We start from the raw sequence: 18,053 nt of genomic DNA on the forward strand, positions 1-18,053 counted from the left end.
CTCTATTTCAGAATTTGCAAGAGGTTTGTTGAGAGACTCCTGTTGGAACAGAGATAACGAAGGTAACTCTTTTGCTTAAAGCATTCCCTTTGCCCAGTGTCGTCGTCCTCATCTGAGTACAGCTATGCATAGTATTCTTTAAAGATTTGGCTGACATTTTTACTAGTCGTGGCCACTCTCCCTTGAGTATGCAATCCTGCCACAAAGGCGACGTATTCTCCCCTCTTGCCAAGTTGGCCATAAGTTTACCCGACTTGTTGCCGTGAAGAAAAAACTAACGTTTCAGCGACAACAACGAAGAGGTGACTCTAATATGCAAAATATTATTTAGGGTCCACTGAGTAGTTAAAAACTGGGCCCTGATCTCTTCAGAGGGATTACTCAGAAGCAACTTATTATAGCTTATAAGTTGCTTAGTTAAAGCCAAAATATTGCAATCTATTTTCTTTCGTTTGGCGATCACATAGCTGATAATATTACCTCGCATCACTGCCTTTGCGGTTTTCCAATACAAAACAGGAGTCTATGTGCTGGGCATTATTTCTAACAAATTCTTTCTAGCACTCTTTTATATATTGCAAGAACTCTTTGTCTTGCATAAGCCAGTATGGCATCTTCCATACAGAGAGATCATGCCCGGATTGCGCCCCTTGTAACACGCACAAGATAGGACAATGGTCTGAAATTACCAGAGATTCGATTTGCGCTTGTGTGATCTGAGAAAATAGAGTATGACAATAATAATTAATCTAGCCGAGCTTGGGATGGGCATGCCTGGGCAAAATGAATGAAGTCTCTTTTACCAGGGTGGAGCACTCTCCAGATATCCACCAAGTGTAAAGCATTGCATAAGAAAGGTATCCCCTTTGTCTTGATTTGGGGTACCTGTTGTTGGGAGGGGGTCCTGTCTAAAGTGACCGCAACACAGTTGAAGTCGCCCACTAAAATAGTGTGACCACTTCAGTAAAAAAGGAGTGATCATATTTATTTGGCCCGTAAATGGAGCCCATAATCAGCAGTCTCCCAAAAAAGAGGTCACTAATCATGATAAATCTGCCATTAGGATCAGTGTATTGGGATTGTAGTTGGAAAGAAACTGATTTATGGATTACAATTGCCACACCCCTGCTTATGTGAGGATCCTGAGGCAGCAAATACTTAATTAAATCCCCCCCCCCTTTTTTTTCTTAAAGGTGTTTTGTACCATATGAGTCTCTTGTAAAAATATCAATTGCCTCTCAATCTATTAAGATGCAAAATTACCTTCCCCCTTTTCACTGGGATGCACCGCTACGTTCTACGTTATAAACTTGCTCTTACTTCCCATCATGTTGGAAGATATGGGTGGTGCCCTGGATTGTCCTTATCATGCAGTAATTCTGCGTGCTGTTTCTCGTTTAATTAATTGTTCGGCTGGCATTATGTCACACAAAGAAGGTGGAAACTCTAGGATCTTGAAAGATCCCAAAAGCAGCCTGACAAAACTATTACTAGGTTTACTAATTTCTAAGTATTTCCCATCATATGCCCACACTTGCAAACTATTCCTCTCTTCTACCCCTCCCTCCCCCTCCTCCCTCCCCAAAGCACTAAACATTAAGTACCCTCAGAGTTAGAGAGAACCGGGAGTCTAGATGCATCCGGGTGCCTTCCCTCTTAAAATAAAGAAGTTTGATCTAGCATCTAATAAAAAAAAAAAAAAAAGGTTTAGTTTCATAGTAATCTTGGTCTTGCAGTAAACATTATTCCCCTCTCAAGCCCATAAGTGTCATAAACAAATCCCCACACGAATAGGAAAATATTAGCTGCTGCTAGAACCACATTAAATCAGAAGACATGTAAAATTAATGGTCACTTGAGCTGAGCTATCAATATCAGGCGTAGCATCTCACTTCCATCATCTTCTACTTCAGTTTGTTCAAGAAGCAGGTTCATCAAAATAACTGTTCTCTTAAGGAACTGTCAACTCCGGTACGCCAGTCTCCTAGTCCATACTTCTAAACAAAGCCAGCAGTGAGCAGAAATGTGGTTTATAGCTGAAGGGTTCTACTTTGTCTTCAGACGAAAAGTTACAAAGTTATGTATGCCAGTCTGATGCTGTAAGTTCTGGCAAGGCCCCCCCTAGCATTTTCAAGGAACAATACCTGTTTCCTAGCGTGTAGCAGATGGACTCAGGAGCAATTGGTATAGTGTACTCCTGATAGCAGATGGAGACGGATCAGATTTCAATCTGACGTCAGCCCTAGTACATATACCCCTGCAGGAAGTGCAGCTCTTCAGTATTTTCCGTCTCCATAGCAGTTAGGGACTACCTGCACGCTCTCACAGCGTTAGAGCAAATTCAACGGAGAAAACCCAAAATAAGAAGAAATCTTACCTTCTATAGACGAGCCCCTCTCCCCTGCGGTGACACCCTCTGGTCCCTCCCCCAGTTGAGAATTCCCGAGGTGATTTCCGTGATCCCTCTGAGGTAAGCCTCGGTCCAGCAGCTGACCCTCGGTGGGGACCTAGCCCTCAATTTCGGGTGTGGCTGAGAGGCAGCGGGTGCAACCTAGAGCGTGGCGGTGAAAGTATTTGCCCTCTCCCTCCGCAGCCGGAGACCGCCCGGAACGAAACCGGGAAGCGCTGAAGACAAGGTAAGGTAGAAATCTTCTTTAAAGGCTCCGGTCTCCGAAGCTCGAGGAGTCGCACAGGTCGCCGGCTGGGACCAGTGCCACCAGGTTGATCCGCGCTAGCAGGGCTAGGCCCCAGTTAGATCAAAGGGTCCTCACACGTGGAGACCCTCCGAGGTGGTCGCCATATTGCCCGCCTGTTCGCCGTCACCATTTTGGCTCTGTTCGCCGCCCTGTCCGCCGTCTCGATCCGTGTGCACAAAGACGAGCCATGCGCACAAATCTAGCTGTGCGCACAACCTTGCACGCATAAGTACCGGGCGCACAAGATACGCGCGTATCACGCGCTTACTGGGCCAAGCGCATAACTGCGACTTGTGCAGACACCAGTGCGCACATCCTGAGCACACACAATCCACGCGCCCAGCTTCGATGCACCGGAGCGCATAACAGATTTTATGCGCCAGCATCCATGGCACCACAGAAAAGGAGCTCAAGGCTCAGGGCCTTTACCCAGCATGCCACATCAGGGCCGCCCAAAACGAAGAGGCCAACACCCTGTGTATTCAGTGTGAGGAGGCCCTGGGGGATCCAGCCCAGGGCCAGCACCAGTCGGGACTGGGGTCTAGCTCCTCAACCAGTACCCCGGACCTAGCAAACCACAGCGAGACCCCCCAGGGACGCAGCGCCTCTTAGGTTGGACCCAGCGTCTATCTCCTGGGTGGAATTCTTCAAAGGCCTGCACACCTTCATTCACATGCAGTCGGAGCCCCCGGCAACACGGCCACAGCCTCCACCAGAGGGACCTTTACCCCCTGGGCCCCTCTAGGCCCAGAGATGTGAATCCACCGCCCAGAAGCCCCACTAATGGGACACGGACAACTCTGAGGAGGAATGAGAGCCCCTGGAGGAGGGGGAACTCCCTCCAGGGACAGAGCCTCACTGGACCATGAGGCACTTCTTCACCAAGGACGAGCTTCCAGACCTGGTCACCCACAGCCTGAAGTTGCTGGCTATCTCGGGCACAAGTGCCTCAGGGGAACCTAAGACAAGCCCCTTGCTAGAGGGACTCCGTCAGACCTCCCGCCATTTTCCCCTCCTACAAGTCGTCCAACAGCTAATCGACCTGGAATGGGTTGCACCAGAATCTACATTCAAAGGGGGATGGGCTCTGGCAGCCATGTACCCTCTGGACCCGGCGGCCAAAGACCTTCTGACATGTCCAAAAGTGGATGCCATGGTCTGCGCATTATCAAAGCGCACCACATCCCAGTGGAGGGATGTGCAGCACTCAAAAATGCTCAAGACAGTCGTCTGGAATCCATCCTCAAACAGTCATTTGACGTCGCTGCTATGTCTCTACAGATAGCGGCCTGCTGCGCCGTGGTGACACGTGCCTGCCTATCTCAGACCAGGAGCAACACTCCTGGGGAAGCCATGGACCAGCGGTATCATTCCTCACGGACGCTGCTTCCTATCTGGTGCGCACCGCAGCTAGAGGAGTGTCATCAGCCGTGGCAGCCAGGAGGCAACTCTGAAGCTGGTCAGCCCATGCATCTTCCAAAATGAGACTCACAAGGATGCCCTTCAAGGGATCCCTCCTGTTCGGTAGCGAACTAGAGAAACTCGCTAACAAATGGGGCGAGTCCCTGCTGCTGCGGCTGCCGGAGGACAGGAATAAGAGAAACCAGCGACCTTTCCCCCAATCTTCCAGGGGCAGATGTTCACAGCGCTTCAACCCGTCCAGAAACACTTATCAAGCGCCTCATCCTACAGGCAGGAACCAGTCCTTTCGGAACAAGCACAACAAAAAGGGGAACCAGCTCGGGACCAGGCCCCAGCTGCACCCCACAATGAGAATCAGCCGACCCATCCAAAGGAAGAAGCCATAGGGGGCAGACTTGCCCTATTCTACCAAAGATGGGTCGAGATAACTTCGGGCAAGTGGGTCCTAACCATCATTCGAGAGGAGTACTACCTGGATTTCCTCCGAACCCCTCCGGAAAAGTTCGTGGAATCCCCCTGCCATGACCCCCTCCAAGAGGGCGGCAGTGGAAGCTATACTGACCAGATTACTATCCCTAGATGCCATAACCCCAGTGCCTCCACAACAAATAAATGCTGGGCATTATTCCATTTATTTTATCGTCCCCAAGAAAGAGGGAACGTTCAGACCCATCCTGGACCTCAAGTCAGTCAACCGTCACCTGAAGATCCCCCGCTTCCGCATGGAAACCCTACGCTCTGTAATAAGGGTGATTCAACTGGGAGAGTTTCTCACATCCCTGGATCTGTTGGAAGCCTACCTACACATCCCGATCCATCAAGAACATCAGCGCTTTCTGCGCTTCAAAATCCTGGACCGGCACTACCAGTTCCGGGAACTACCCTTTGGGTTAGCCACAGCACCCCGGACGTTCACCAAGATCATAGTGGTGTTGGCGGCAACACTGAGGAAGGAAGGAATCCTCGTACATCCTTACCTGGACAATTGGCTGATAAGGGCGAAATCCCCAGAGGAAAGTTACCGGGCAACCAACAGAGTCAAAACTCTACTGGAGAACCTCGGATGGGTGGTCAACACAAACAAGAGCTGTCTGCAGCCCTCCCAGTCCCTAGAATACTTAGGAGTCCGATTTGACACCAAACAAGACAAAGCCATCCTGACACCGACAAGGAAATCAAATGAACTAGTTGCAAACTCTGCTGAGCAAACCTCGCCCTACAGCATGGGATTACCTTCAAGTCCTCGGTCTCATGGCATCCACACTGGAAGTAGTGCCATGGGCACGAGCCCACTTGAGGCCTCTACAGCGTTCACTTCTATCGCACTGGAATCCACTGTCCCAGAACTACACCGTTCGTCTACAGCTCTCAGGCCGAGTTCGGACACAACTAAGATGGTGGCTACAAGACGGCCACTTAAGCCAGGGAACAAGGATATACTCGCTGACCTGGATCCTGCTCATCACGGATGCCAGCCTACGAGGATGGGGAGCACACTGTGAAGAGCTAACCGCCCAAGGGCAGTGGAACACAGAAGAGTCGGGTTGGAACATCAATCGTCTAGAAGCCCGGGCAGTCAGACTAGCCTGCCTATGGTTCGGCCACAGATTCCGAGACAAAGCGGTCAGAGTAATGTCGGACAACGTCACAACAGTGGCCTACATCAACCGTCAGGGAGGAACCAGAAGCCAACAGGTGTCTCTGGAAATAGACCCCTTAATGGCGTGGGCGGAAGCAAATCTCCAGGAGATCTCGGCCGTCCACATTGCTGGGAAAGACAACATCACGGCGGATTATCTCAGCAGAGAAAGTCTAGACCCAGGAGAATGGATGCTGTGGCCTGCGGCGTTCCAACTGATAGTGAACCATTGGGGAACACCAACCATGGACCTTCTGGCAAACTGGTCCAGCGCCCAAGTACCCAGTTTCTTCAGCCGCAGGTGGGAGCCTCAGTCTCAGGGAATCGATACCCTGGTACAGACCTGGCCACAGGAGACCCTGTTATACGCCTTCCCGCCGTGGCCTCTATTGGGCGCAATCATTCACAAGATAGAACAACACAGGAGACCAGTCCTTCTCGTGGCCCCAGACTGGCCAAGAAGACCGTGGTACGCAGACATGCGAAGACTACTGACAGGGACCCCCCTGCCACTACCACCACACAGAGACCTGCTCCGACAAGGGCCGATCCTCCATGAGGATCCAGCTCGATTCTCTCTTACGGTCTGGCCATTGAGAGGACTCGCCTGAGGAATAGTGGATACTCGGGAGTGGTAATTGACACTCTACTCCAAGCACGCAAGTTCTCCACATCTCTAACATACATTAGGATTTGGAGAGTATTCGAAGCCTAGTGCGAGGACCATGACATCATACCATGCTCAGTCAAAATTCCTGCGATCATGGAATTCCTACAGAGTGGCCTACAGAAGGGATTGTCCCTCAATTCCATCAAGTACAGGTGGCCGCTTTATTATGCTATGGAACCAAGAGCGACAGCATAGCCTCTAACCCAGATGTTTCCCGCTTCCTGAAAGGAGTCAAGCACATCCGACCATCCCTAAAGTGGCCTGTACCTCTTTGGAACCTCAACTTGGTCCTAGATTTCTTAGCAGGAGCCTCATTCAGACCTCCTCGCGGCCTGTCTCTCAGACTATTAACATTGAAGACAGCCTTCCTACTGGCAGTGTGTTCAGCCCGTCGCATATCCGAGCTACAAGCACTGTCCTGCCTTGAGCCGTTTCTCAGGCTCACCCGGGGAACCATCTAGTTATGCACAGTTCCCTCGTTCCTCCCCAAAGTGGTATCTCACTTCCACCTCAACCAAACCATCTCACTACCAACGCCAGATGAACATAAGAACTCGGAAGAGGCTCAAAGTCTTCGCCACCTCAACATCGGCAGACTCCTATCCAGCTACCTGGAAATGTTGGAACCCGTACGAAAACGGATCACCTATTCGTCTTTCATAGCGGGAAGAAGCAAGGGGAAGCGGCCTCGTGAGCAACCATTGCCCACTGGATCAAAGAAGCCATCAAGGCGGCCTACCTAGAAGCAGGCAAGCCGCCGCCCCTATAAATCAAGACCCACTCTACTAGAGCCCAGGCAGTGTCCTGGGCGGAAACCAAGATGCTGTCGACTGCCGAGATCTGTAGGGCGGCGACATGGTCCTCCATCCACACCTTCTCCAGGTTTTACTGCCTGGATGTTCAGGCTCAGGAGGATACAGCAGTCGCAAGGGCAGTAGTAAGTGGGTCACGGGGAGCCTCCCACCCGGTTCGGGAGTAGTTTTTATACATCCCATTGATCTTGAGTCCATCTGCTACACGCTAGGAAATGGAGAAATTACTTACCTGATAATTTCGTTTTCCTTAGTGTAGACAGATGGACTCAGCATCCCACCCACGGTTGCCGTTACTCATGGAATTCTCGGGGGCATCCCCGGGAGCGAGTGATTCAAGGGTAAGCTATGTTTCCTTCATCTAGGACACCCATCCTACCGGGTGTTGACGTTTCCCGGTTGAGGGCACTGGCGGTCTCCAGCTATAGCCAATTCAACCAGTTCAATTTAATCAAGTTAACCAAGTCATAAAGTTAACCAAGTTAACCAGGTTAACCAGGTTATTCAGGTTAATCAAGTTATTAAAATTAGTCAGTCACACATATATCCACAATGCTTTTCGAGAAGAATACTGAAGAGCTGCACTTCCTGCAGGAGTGTATGTACTAGGGGTGATGTCAGATTGAAATCTGATCCGTCTCCAACTGCTATCAGGAGTACACTATACCCATTGGTCCTGAGTCCATCTGTCTACACTAAGGAAAACGAAATTATCAGGTATGTAATTTCTCCATTTTTGTTTAAACCTGAATGCAAACCTCATTGCGCTCCATTCTCCGCCGACAGAGCCAGGTTATTTAAATGCTCCTGTGCTGCTTGTAACAAATTGCGCCATTTAATACCTTGCCCAGACCAGATCTTCAATTTTGCTGGGTAGATTAATGCAAATCTGACCTGCTGCTTGGTTAGTGTTGCACAGGTCAGTCTGAACTCCTTGTGCAGGGCTGAGACTCGTGCTGAGTAGTCCTGAAAAATGAGAATGCGATTTCCCTCGTAGCTTATTTCTTTTTGGCGGCAATATGCTTGTAGTATTTTCGTCTTGTGGGCAAAATTAAAAATTTTTTGCCAGCACCACGCGTGGCCTGTTTCTGTCTGCCAGCACGGGCCCCACACGATGAACTCGCTCTATTCGTAGTCGAGGAGCAAGGTCTGCCATTTTGAGCTCTTCTGGCAGCCAAGTCTCTAAAATCTCCTGCAACTTCTCATCGATGACAGGATCAGGGAAACCAAGAAGAGCGATTTTCCAAATCGTCGATCTTGTCGAACAATTTTTCCAGCTCATCAATCTTCTCTGTTAGAGCCAATGTATCATCTTCAACAAGGCTCACCCAGCCTTCCACATTTTCAATTCGAATATGAAATTCCAAAAAAGAGCTCTTAATATCTGCTATTTGCGAAGCGAGTTCGTCAAATCATGAGGCCAAGGCAGCCATCACTGAACCGCGTTCAGTCCTCCCGAAAGGCCTTGATCCGAAGCGACAGCCATGTTTCCTTCAGTCGTGCACGACTTCTCCTTGTCTTTTTTAGTTGCTCAAGTGGACATATCCGACTTTGCTTAGTCTTGCCAAGATCCAGGAATTATGTAGAGTCACTTAGTCAGGTTTTTGATGTGCAACAAGGTAAAATGGATCCTGATGTTAATGGATCCCAAGGGAAGGCATCCGAAGCCACAGGAAACCCGACCTTCTTGTCTCACTGCATCACGTGACTCTATCTCTAGACTTTTTAATTTTCCAGGAATTCTCCCATGAGGGACTTAATGCTTTCTAGAGATCTAGAAACACTTCATCAACTGGCTCACCTTTATCTACTTGTTGGTTTACATCCTCAAATTAAATGTAGTAGATTGGTGAGCAAGATTTCCCTTGGCTAAATCCATATTAGCTTTCTACTTCTACTCCACTTTCTACTTCTACTCCACTTAGCTGTCATCTATTGAGCCCCTCCTCCTCCTTGCTGACTTTGATTCCAGAGATTCCTTTATTCCTAAATATCTTCCACTTCCCTTATTTTTGAGGATTTTAACCTCCATATTGACTGTATCTGACCCTTTTGCCTCAAATTTCCTTGTCTTAACTTCCTCATTTGATCTCCCATTATGCTCTGTTGCTCCCACCCACCTGCATGACCACTTCCTTGACCTAGTCCTTCCCCCCCCCCCCCCCATCTACTCTCTCTCAGGTTTCTCCATCTTTGTTCTTTCCCTCTGATCATCATCCGGTAACTTTTACACTTAAACACTCCCCTCCTGAATTTTCTTCCAGGAACTGCCATTACCTTTGGAATATCTAGGCAATTGATCAATGCATTCTCTCCAGTGTGGTCTCACCTCTTCAGCCTTTTCAGAGTCTTGATGATATAGATACTTCTTATAACACTATACTCTCCTCTGCTTTAGACACTCTTGCCCTTCTCTTCCCCCTTCCTATAAGGCATGTCAAATTCCAGCCTTGTCTGTGCTCTCTTTAACAATCTTAGCTGTTGAGGGAATCAGGCTACATAACAAGGATAGTTCATGTTGGGGTTTACAGCTGTCATGGCATGAAAGAGAAACATGTATTGGACCCGGGTTAGAATTTGGAGCCTTTGTCAGTTCATTTTATGGAGACTATAGTTTCTTTTAATTAATCCATTCCTTCAACCTTGTCCTTCTGCCAGAGAAGGTTAGTATTGGAGGAATCTGGCCTCCCTTCCTCTTGAGCTTTGTTGCTGAAGTTGGTCTCCTGGTTGCCTTTGGTAATTTGAAAGGAAAGGGTATCTTAGCGCACAATATTCTCCCTCTTCTGAGAGTAGCACTTCACATCTGATGGAATCAGGCTTTCTCACTTATGATTACGAGAAAGTCAAGCAATATGGGCCATAGCAGGGATGACCATTTTCAAATCTGTTGTTGGTCACCTTTGAGGTGTTTGTAGGTGACCATTTCCTTCTGAATATTGGATAGGTCTTTGGTAAATTGATGTGACCTGATAAAGCACAATGGTTTCTGAGGCATCAATTTCTGGAAAAATCAAGGAGATGAACACGTCAGCTTGCTCAAGCAAAGAGTTTGAAGGTTCCAGGTAGCTAGTAAGCCTGCTTGATGATGGCTCAAGAATCCTCAGGCAGAATAAGAATCTTTCCAAAGAATAGTAGCAGGTCAGAATCCTTAGCAATGATACAACTGGAGCTCGAGGTTACATAAATAATTTGTTAGAGAAGGAAAGGAGGTAAAATGTTCATATTTGTCTTCTGTGGGAGCAAGACATAGAATTATAGATATAACCTTCCTGCCCTCATGAGTACACTTGGAAAAAATGTGACTACATCGTTTGTGTTTAACTAATTTTCAGGAATTTCACATCCTAATTACCTTCCACATGAAGTTTGCTTTATTAGTGAGTGTAACAAGTCACCTTTTCTGTCTTGAGTCTGAAAGCTCTTTTTGAGTCTTCCACACTAATTAATCAGAATGTCCAAACCATTCATTTTTTTTCAACGCCAGTGATTTATTTCTCTTTTACAATTGAGTACTGGCTCTTTAAACAACACAGTATAAACACAAAACTGCTACCCAGAGCCTTAAAACATTTGTCTAAACTCAGACCTGCTAATCAAGGAATCTTTCTCACTTAAATTCAGATGCATTACTTATCAGTTTGTTCAAGGAGTTGAGCAGATTTCTCTAAACAGCAAGCACTTCTATAGAGGTATAAGGATGTTAAAGAATGAGTACCCAGTCTTGCTTATTGCCTTACATAAATTTTAAAAACTCAAAAGTTTTTAATAATTTCTTACTTTAAGAATCTAGTTTAAAAAACTGTCTTAGATTTAAAGGAAAGCAGTATTTATATTAAATAGACAGTTTTGTTAAGGAATAATGTGTGTGTGTGTGTATATATGTGTATGTAGATGTGTGTGTGGTATATATATGTATATATGTCCAAGCACTCAAGTTCATCTATAAACAAAATATGCCTTCAATGCATATAATACTTTTATAGTTATATTTGTATGTGATACAGAATAGTCAGGCAGTCTTATCAGTGAAACTTATCATTCACAATTACAATCACAGCAATGTCGGTCCCCCGACACGGGCCATGTTTCGCAGTGGCTGCATCGGGAGGGACAGAGATTGAGGCCAGAAAAGATCTTCAAATCAGTAATATAGAATCTGAAAAGGAACAGAACAAGTATAGATGAAAGCAGAGCAAATATATATGAGGTATGCACAAAAAAGCCCCAAAGAGAAAATTACAAAACTAAAATATTTATATAATGAAATAGAAGCATTGGGCAAAAAGAACCTCGTGCACAGTCTCTGCCGACTATCGGTTTTGGCAGTCTTGAGTCTGCACCCGCTTAAAGGTATGTTTCTTTGTTGAACTTTCCTGCTGTTTTAAGCCTACTTTTCTAAATCCTTTGAGCTTCACTTTGTTACTACTTTGATTTTTGATGCTCTGTTCACCCCGACATCGGCAGAGACTTGTGACAGCGTTTTGACCTTTACATTTCTCTGCTTTCATGAGTAACTTGATGCTTTAATAATCATTTTTATGGATTGCTCATTTACAGTTTACATATTTTTGGCTTTACTCTGGCATTATTATGTTTTATCTTTATTTGATTATGGGATCTAATACAGTATATAGCATCTTAGGGGTGGTTCATGTAAACCGATGAGATGTTCCCACCGACTGTCAGTATATAAATTCTTAAATAAATAAATAAAAAATAAAAAGTGTGTGGTCATTTATAGGAGCCTTTTGATGTTTGTTCTGTTTTTACAACTATTCATATTTTTAACTATTTGTTAAAACTATTTGTTATAAACATTTCTCCAGGATTCAGTTTCCTCTTCAACCAGGTTGTTCATGAGGTTCTTTTTGCCCGATGCTTCTATTTCATTATTTAAATATTTTAGTTTTGTAATTTTCTCTTTGGGGCTTTTTTGTGCATACCTCATCTATATTTGCTCTGCTTTCACCTATACTTGTTCTGTTCTTTTTCAGATTCTATATTACTGATTTGAAGATCTTTTCTGGCCTCAATCTCTGTCCCTCCCGATGCAGCCACTGCGAAACATGGCCCGTGTCGGGGGACCGACATTGCTGTGACTATAATTGTGAATGATAAGTTTCACAGATAAGACTGCTTGACTATTCTGTATCACATATAAATATAACAATAAAAACAATATAGGCATTGAAGGCATATTTTGTCTGTAGATGAACTTGAGTGCTTGGACCCACCCTTTTCATTTGCGGTATGTATAGTAATCAACATCCCCTTTTGTATCTTGGCGATGCTTTCTAATATTGATCCTTTTTTGAATGAATTAATGAAGCACATCCTTTTAAAGCTTTATAGCTTCTAAACTCTAGTGACAGATCTATCTGCAATGGAAGTAGATGATGAAGAAACTGGTCTGTATTTTAATAGGTATTCTGATAGCATTGTATTCCAAATTAGCAGGACCCTACTATATAAACTAGATCTTATAAGGTTCCTCGTGTTTTATCTAGATATAAAATATTTTAAGCACTCCATTATATTCTATTGAGATATTTTTCTTTTGATGCAGTACATTGAAACAGCTTGATCCACAAGCAACTATTTTTTTTTTTTTTTTACGAGTCTTGGCATTTTTTTAAATCTAAATCAACAGGTCAACTTAACCAACTAGTCAATCAGCTGCAGTATATTGAGCGGGTTAGTCCTTGATGTATAAGGATTTTTTTCTGTCAAGATAAGTATGCCATTAGCTACATTGATGGTTCATCAGTGTGACTGTATTTGAATGCCATCTTTTTTTTTTTTATTTGGGGGAAGGGAGAGGGATGGGTAAGAGGATCTTTTCCATTTTCTCTCCCTTCAGTCTCTCATGTTGACAGGTTTTAAACTAGAAGAAAGGGGATTGGTGGCTAGAAGGCTGTTGATTTGGGGTGTCACTTCCAATAAATAAATGAAGATAGTGGAGTGAAGTATAAATGTAAGGATCTCACGAAATTACACTTGAGCAACAGGATAGATGAGGGGAGCAGGATTAAAGCTATGCAAAAGATAACCAAGGCAAGGAGAAATAGCTAGAAGGCTATGAGCACAAATGTCTAGGCAATAAAATTGCAGGTCTACAAGCCGTAATGGCAGAGGCAAACCTTGCCCTGTGTATGGCATGTCATATTCTGGCATCTCAGCGTGGCATTCTTTCTAACTTGTGTCAGTGCTGTTTGGAGGCTCAGGGGGAATTTCCCCCCTCTGATTTTACTAAGCCCAATTCTTCCCAGCCTGGTGCAGGAATTGGAAAAAGGTGCCAGAAGGTTTGCCTGATCTTGGGTCTCCCCTAACTGGTTTGTCAGGAGAAGGTAGTTCAGTGGGCTTTGGCATGGATCCTTTAGCCTTTTCTTGGCTGGAATTTTTTCAAGGACTGCAGTCTTTTCTTCAGGCGCAGTCCTTGGCCCTGGCCAACCTTATCCAGTCACAGACAGTGAAATCCCGCATGCCTGGTGCTATGGGTAAATGTTGGAGTATGTCTGGAGCCAGTTTTCCCGATACGGACCCAGATGGCATGGATGATGAGACTGATCCTTACTCCCTGGAGGATGGGGAGATTCCTCCAGGATTGGAATCTTATAGAACTCTTTCATAGAGATGAGTTACCGGATCTCATTTCCCAGACATTGAAGATGCTGGGAGTACCTGGGGCTGAATCCATGTCTGAGCCAATGTCTGAGCCCATTCTGGTTTCTTTGTGTAAAGCCTCATCTTACTTTCCTATTATGGAGGCTATTCATGAATTAATTGATCTTGAACAGGGCACCCTGGAAGCAAATTTTAAAGGGGGGCGAGTCTTGGATGGACTGTACCCCCTGGATCTGGTTGCGAGAGAGCAATTGTGTTTTCTGAAGGTGGATGCCCTTGTCTGTGCCGTTACCAAGCGGACAACTATTCCATAGAAGGGTGGAGCGGCTTTGAAGGATGCACAGGATAAAAGAATTGAGGCTATTCTTAAGCAGGCCTTTGAGGTAATAGCAATGACCTTACAGATAGCTTCTTGTTGTTCCTTGGTGGCTCGCTCTTGTTTGCTGCTCTCTCCAGATGTCGATGAGTCTGGTGTAAATTCCAGGGCAGATGTGGGCTGCAATTTGGCCCGCACTTTGGCCAGAAGGGTGGCATCAGTAGTTGTGGCCAGGCATCAGCTATAGCTGAGAAATTGGTTGGCCGATTCAACCCTTTAAATGCTCACTCTTGTTTGGGATTGAGCTGGAGAAAATAGCCAATAAGTGGGGTGAGTTCCCTGTTCCTTGATTGCCAGAGGATAAGAAACAAGTGCCATGTGCCTTCGGCTTCAGAGGTCGTACTAGGGGGTTCTGACTTTATCGGCCCTACAGAGGAGCGACCTTTCAGAGGACTCATAAGAAACTAAGAACTCAACCCTTAGGTAGATCTCGGTCCTTTCGTCCCAAGCAGCCCAGACGTGGAGCAGGCTTGGGTAGTGGAGCACCCCAAGCCTCCCAATGAAGGTGTGCCAACCCACTTCCAGGAACAGGAGATAGGAGGCCATCTCTCTTTTTTATCGGAGGTGAAGCGAGATCACTACAGACCAATGGGTTCCAGAGGTAATACGAGATGGCTATGCGCTGGAGTTTTGCAGTGTTCCTCAGGACGTGTTCATGGTGTCTCCCTGCAATTTTCAGCAGAAGAGACAGGCAGTGGAGTTTACGTTTTCCAGACTCCTCAGCCTGCGGGCTGTGGTTCCAGTTCCCATGTCTCAAGAAAATACAGGCAGATATTCCATTTATTTTGTTGTGCCCAAGATGGAGGGCTGGTTTTGTCCCATCTTGGATTTCAAAGGAGTCCTTTGCGTGTGACTCATTTTTGCATGGAACCTTGCACTCAGTGATTAATGGCAGTATAGTCGGGGGATTTCCTGATGTCTCTGGATTTGTCCAAAGTATATCTGCATATTCTCATCTGACTAAAGCATCAATGATTTCTGCGGTTTTGGGGCATCATAATCAGTTTCAAGTGCTTCTTTTTAGTTTGGCCACCATACCCAGAACTTTTTCCAAGGTCATGGTAGTGGTGGCGGCAGAATTGAGAAAGGATGGGATCCTAGTATATCTGTTCTTGGATGATTGGATGAATTGGGCCAAGAGTCTGGAAGAGAGCCCCCAGGTTTCTCGCAAGGTGATCTTCTTGTGGCAGGAATTAGGTTGGTTTGTGAACCTGGCCAAGAGCCATCTCAGTCGCTAAAGTATCTCAGTGTTCTGTTCAACATAACATAGGGCAGGATGTTCCTGCCGCCATATTCAGAAGCTCATGGCGTAACTGTGTCTATTGATGAACACAGTACACCCGACATTGTGGTACTTTTTGCAGGTACTTGGATTGATGGCGACAACCCTGGAGGTGGCCCTATGGGCAAGGGTGCATATGGTCCTCTTCAGTGCACTCTGCTGTCTCATTGGAACCCACAGTATCAAGACTATTCGATTCGGCTTCACCTGCCAATGTAAATTTGCAGTCAACTGCAGTGGTGGTTAAAAGCAGATTATCTAAGGAAGGGGGTTTCCTTAAGTTGACCGGACTGGCTAGTACTCATGATAGATGCGAGCCTTCAAGGCTGGGGAACTCACTGTCAGGAGCTGACAGCACAGGGATGCTGTAGAGCAGAAGAGACTTGCTGGAACATCAATTGGCTGGAAGCCCGGGCAGTCCAGTTGGCATGCTTGCAGTTTGACAACAGGTTGCAGGGTCCAGTGGTCTGAATAATGCCTGCAATGGCAGTAGCCTACATCAGTCAGCAGGGAAGAACCATGAGCCAGCAAGAATCGCACGGAATAGACCAACTTATGGAATGGGCAGACGTGCAGCTTCATGAGATCTCAGCTTCACATATTGCAGAAAAAGACAATGAAAAAGCAGACTTTCTCAGCAGGCCCAGGGGAATGGGAATTGTCAGATGAGGCATTGGGGTCTGCAGTTTCTGGATCTGTTGGCAACGTTTCACAGTGCGAAGTTTCCTCCATTCTTCAGTTGCAGGAGAGATCCAAAGTCCTTGGGCATTGATGCTCTCATGCAGGAATGGTCAGAGGACAAGCTGCTAAAATGCCTTTCCCCCGTGGCCCATGTTGGGCAGAATGGTTTGGAGAGTCACAAAGGAGACCATGGTATGCGGATCTGCAAAAGTTCTTGGTAGACTCCCCCCTCGGTTTCCAGCACACAGGGATCGGTTGCAGCAGGGGCCTGTCATTCATGAAGATTTGACTCGATTTTGTCTTATGGTATTGCCCTTGAGAGGGCTCGCTTGCTGAAACGTGGATATTCTAGTGTGGTGATTGCCACCTTGCTACGAGCTACAAATTTCTCCAGTTCCTTAGCCTATGTGTGTGTTTGGCGAGTGTTTGAGGCTTGGTGTGAAGCTCGAGAGGTTCTTCCTCGTTCGGTTCAGTTCCTGCTCATTTTGGAATTTTTGCAGGATGGTTTGAATAAAGGATTGGCCTTAATTCATTAAAGGTACAGATAGCGCTCTTGCCTGTTTCAGGGGACATTTGAATGGTGGACCCTTATCGGCTCATCCAAATGTGGCCCATTTCTTGAAAGGAGTGAAACATCTTCATCCTCTCTTGCAGTTACCAGTGCCCTAGTGGAGTCTCAATCTGGTTTTGGATTTCTTAGTAGGCCCTACTTTTCGACTGATGTGTAACCTTTCTTTGCTGTTACTGATCTTGAAAACGATGTTTCTTGTGGCGATTTGTTCTATGCATAAAATATTTGAGCTATAGGCCTTGTCTTGCCGGGAGCCGTTCCTTCGAGTGACACCAGGAGTGATACAGCTGCATATTGTTCCTTCCTTTTTGCCAAAAGTGGTCTCAGATTTTCACTTTTCCCTGTCATCTCTGGATAAAGAGAGAGAGAGAGATGCATAGGAATATCAGCTGTTGCGATCCTTGGATGTTAAGAGACATATCATGAAGTATCTGGAGGTTTCTAAACCTCTCAGCAAGATGGATCACCTGTTTGGCCTCCACAGTGGAGTTAAACAGGGTGAGCCGACTTTGCAGGCTACAATAGCTCGCTAGATTAAGGAGGTAGGCATGGTTGCGTTTGTGGATGCTGAAGAGCCATTGCTTAGACAGATTAGGGCTCATTCCACTAGGGCTCAGGCAATGTAAATTTCATGCATTACTGAATTTCCTTTCTCACAAATTAACCTCAGCAAATGTTAATGTTTTCAACCACAGTGCACTCTATTGAAATAAGGTTTTTCTTGGTTGTCTCACCTGTTTATGCCATGTAGTTTATGCTAAGCAGGTTGTCTCATCCAGTTTTATGCCATGCAGGTTTACAGCTATATTGGTGATTAAATGTCCAGGCTCCAAACTTTGTATTTTTTTTTTGTATTCATATCACAAAATAACATCCCTGTAATACACTACGTAAGCTAGCATTGTGTAAAAAGTTGACTTCCGCTTGTGGTTCACATTCTTGAATCCCTGATTACTTCAGTTCACAATTACCTAAAAATATGAACCACATAGTATTCTGATCTAGTAAACTACGAGGTTAGTATTCAGCAGCATGGGGAATGGGAGTTTAGGTAACTTAGGTGATAAATTCAGCAGGACTTCTCCCATTAGGTCTGCCACTGAATATAGTCACCTAAAGCTACCTAGGTAATTTTAGGGCAGTATTTTTCCCAACCAGACTTACCTGGCTAAGTTTTAGGTTGAGTAGCATTTGATAACTGTGCCACCTGGCTAAACTTAAGCTCCATCCTTAAAGCCCCTGCCCTCCCTTTTTTCATTTGGGTAAAATTAAGCCAATGA

The 18,053-nt window shown here is 45.8% G+C and overlaps 1 protein-coding gene across 3 annotated transcripts in view; it reads left to right on the forward strand.

Annotated features, from left to right (window-relative positions):
• UBE3C (ubiquitin protein ligase E3C) overlaps positions 1-18,053 on the forward strand; it is a 496,047-nt gene that overhangs the window by 181,590 nt on the left and 296,404 nt on the right. The gene's annotated exons all lie outside the window — the stretch shown is intronic.

Source organism: Rhinatrema bivittatum, chromosome 2, assembly GCF_901001135.1.
Source record: "Rhinatrema bivittatum chromosome 2, aRhiBiv1.1, whole genome shotgun sequence".
NCBI classification, from domain to species: Eukaryota; Metazoa; Chordata; class Amphibia; order Gymnophiona; family Rhinatrematidae; genus Rhinatrema; species Rhinatrema bivittatum.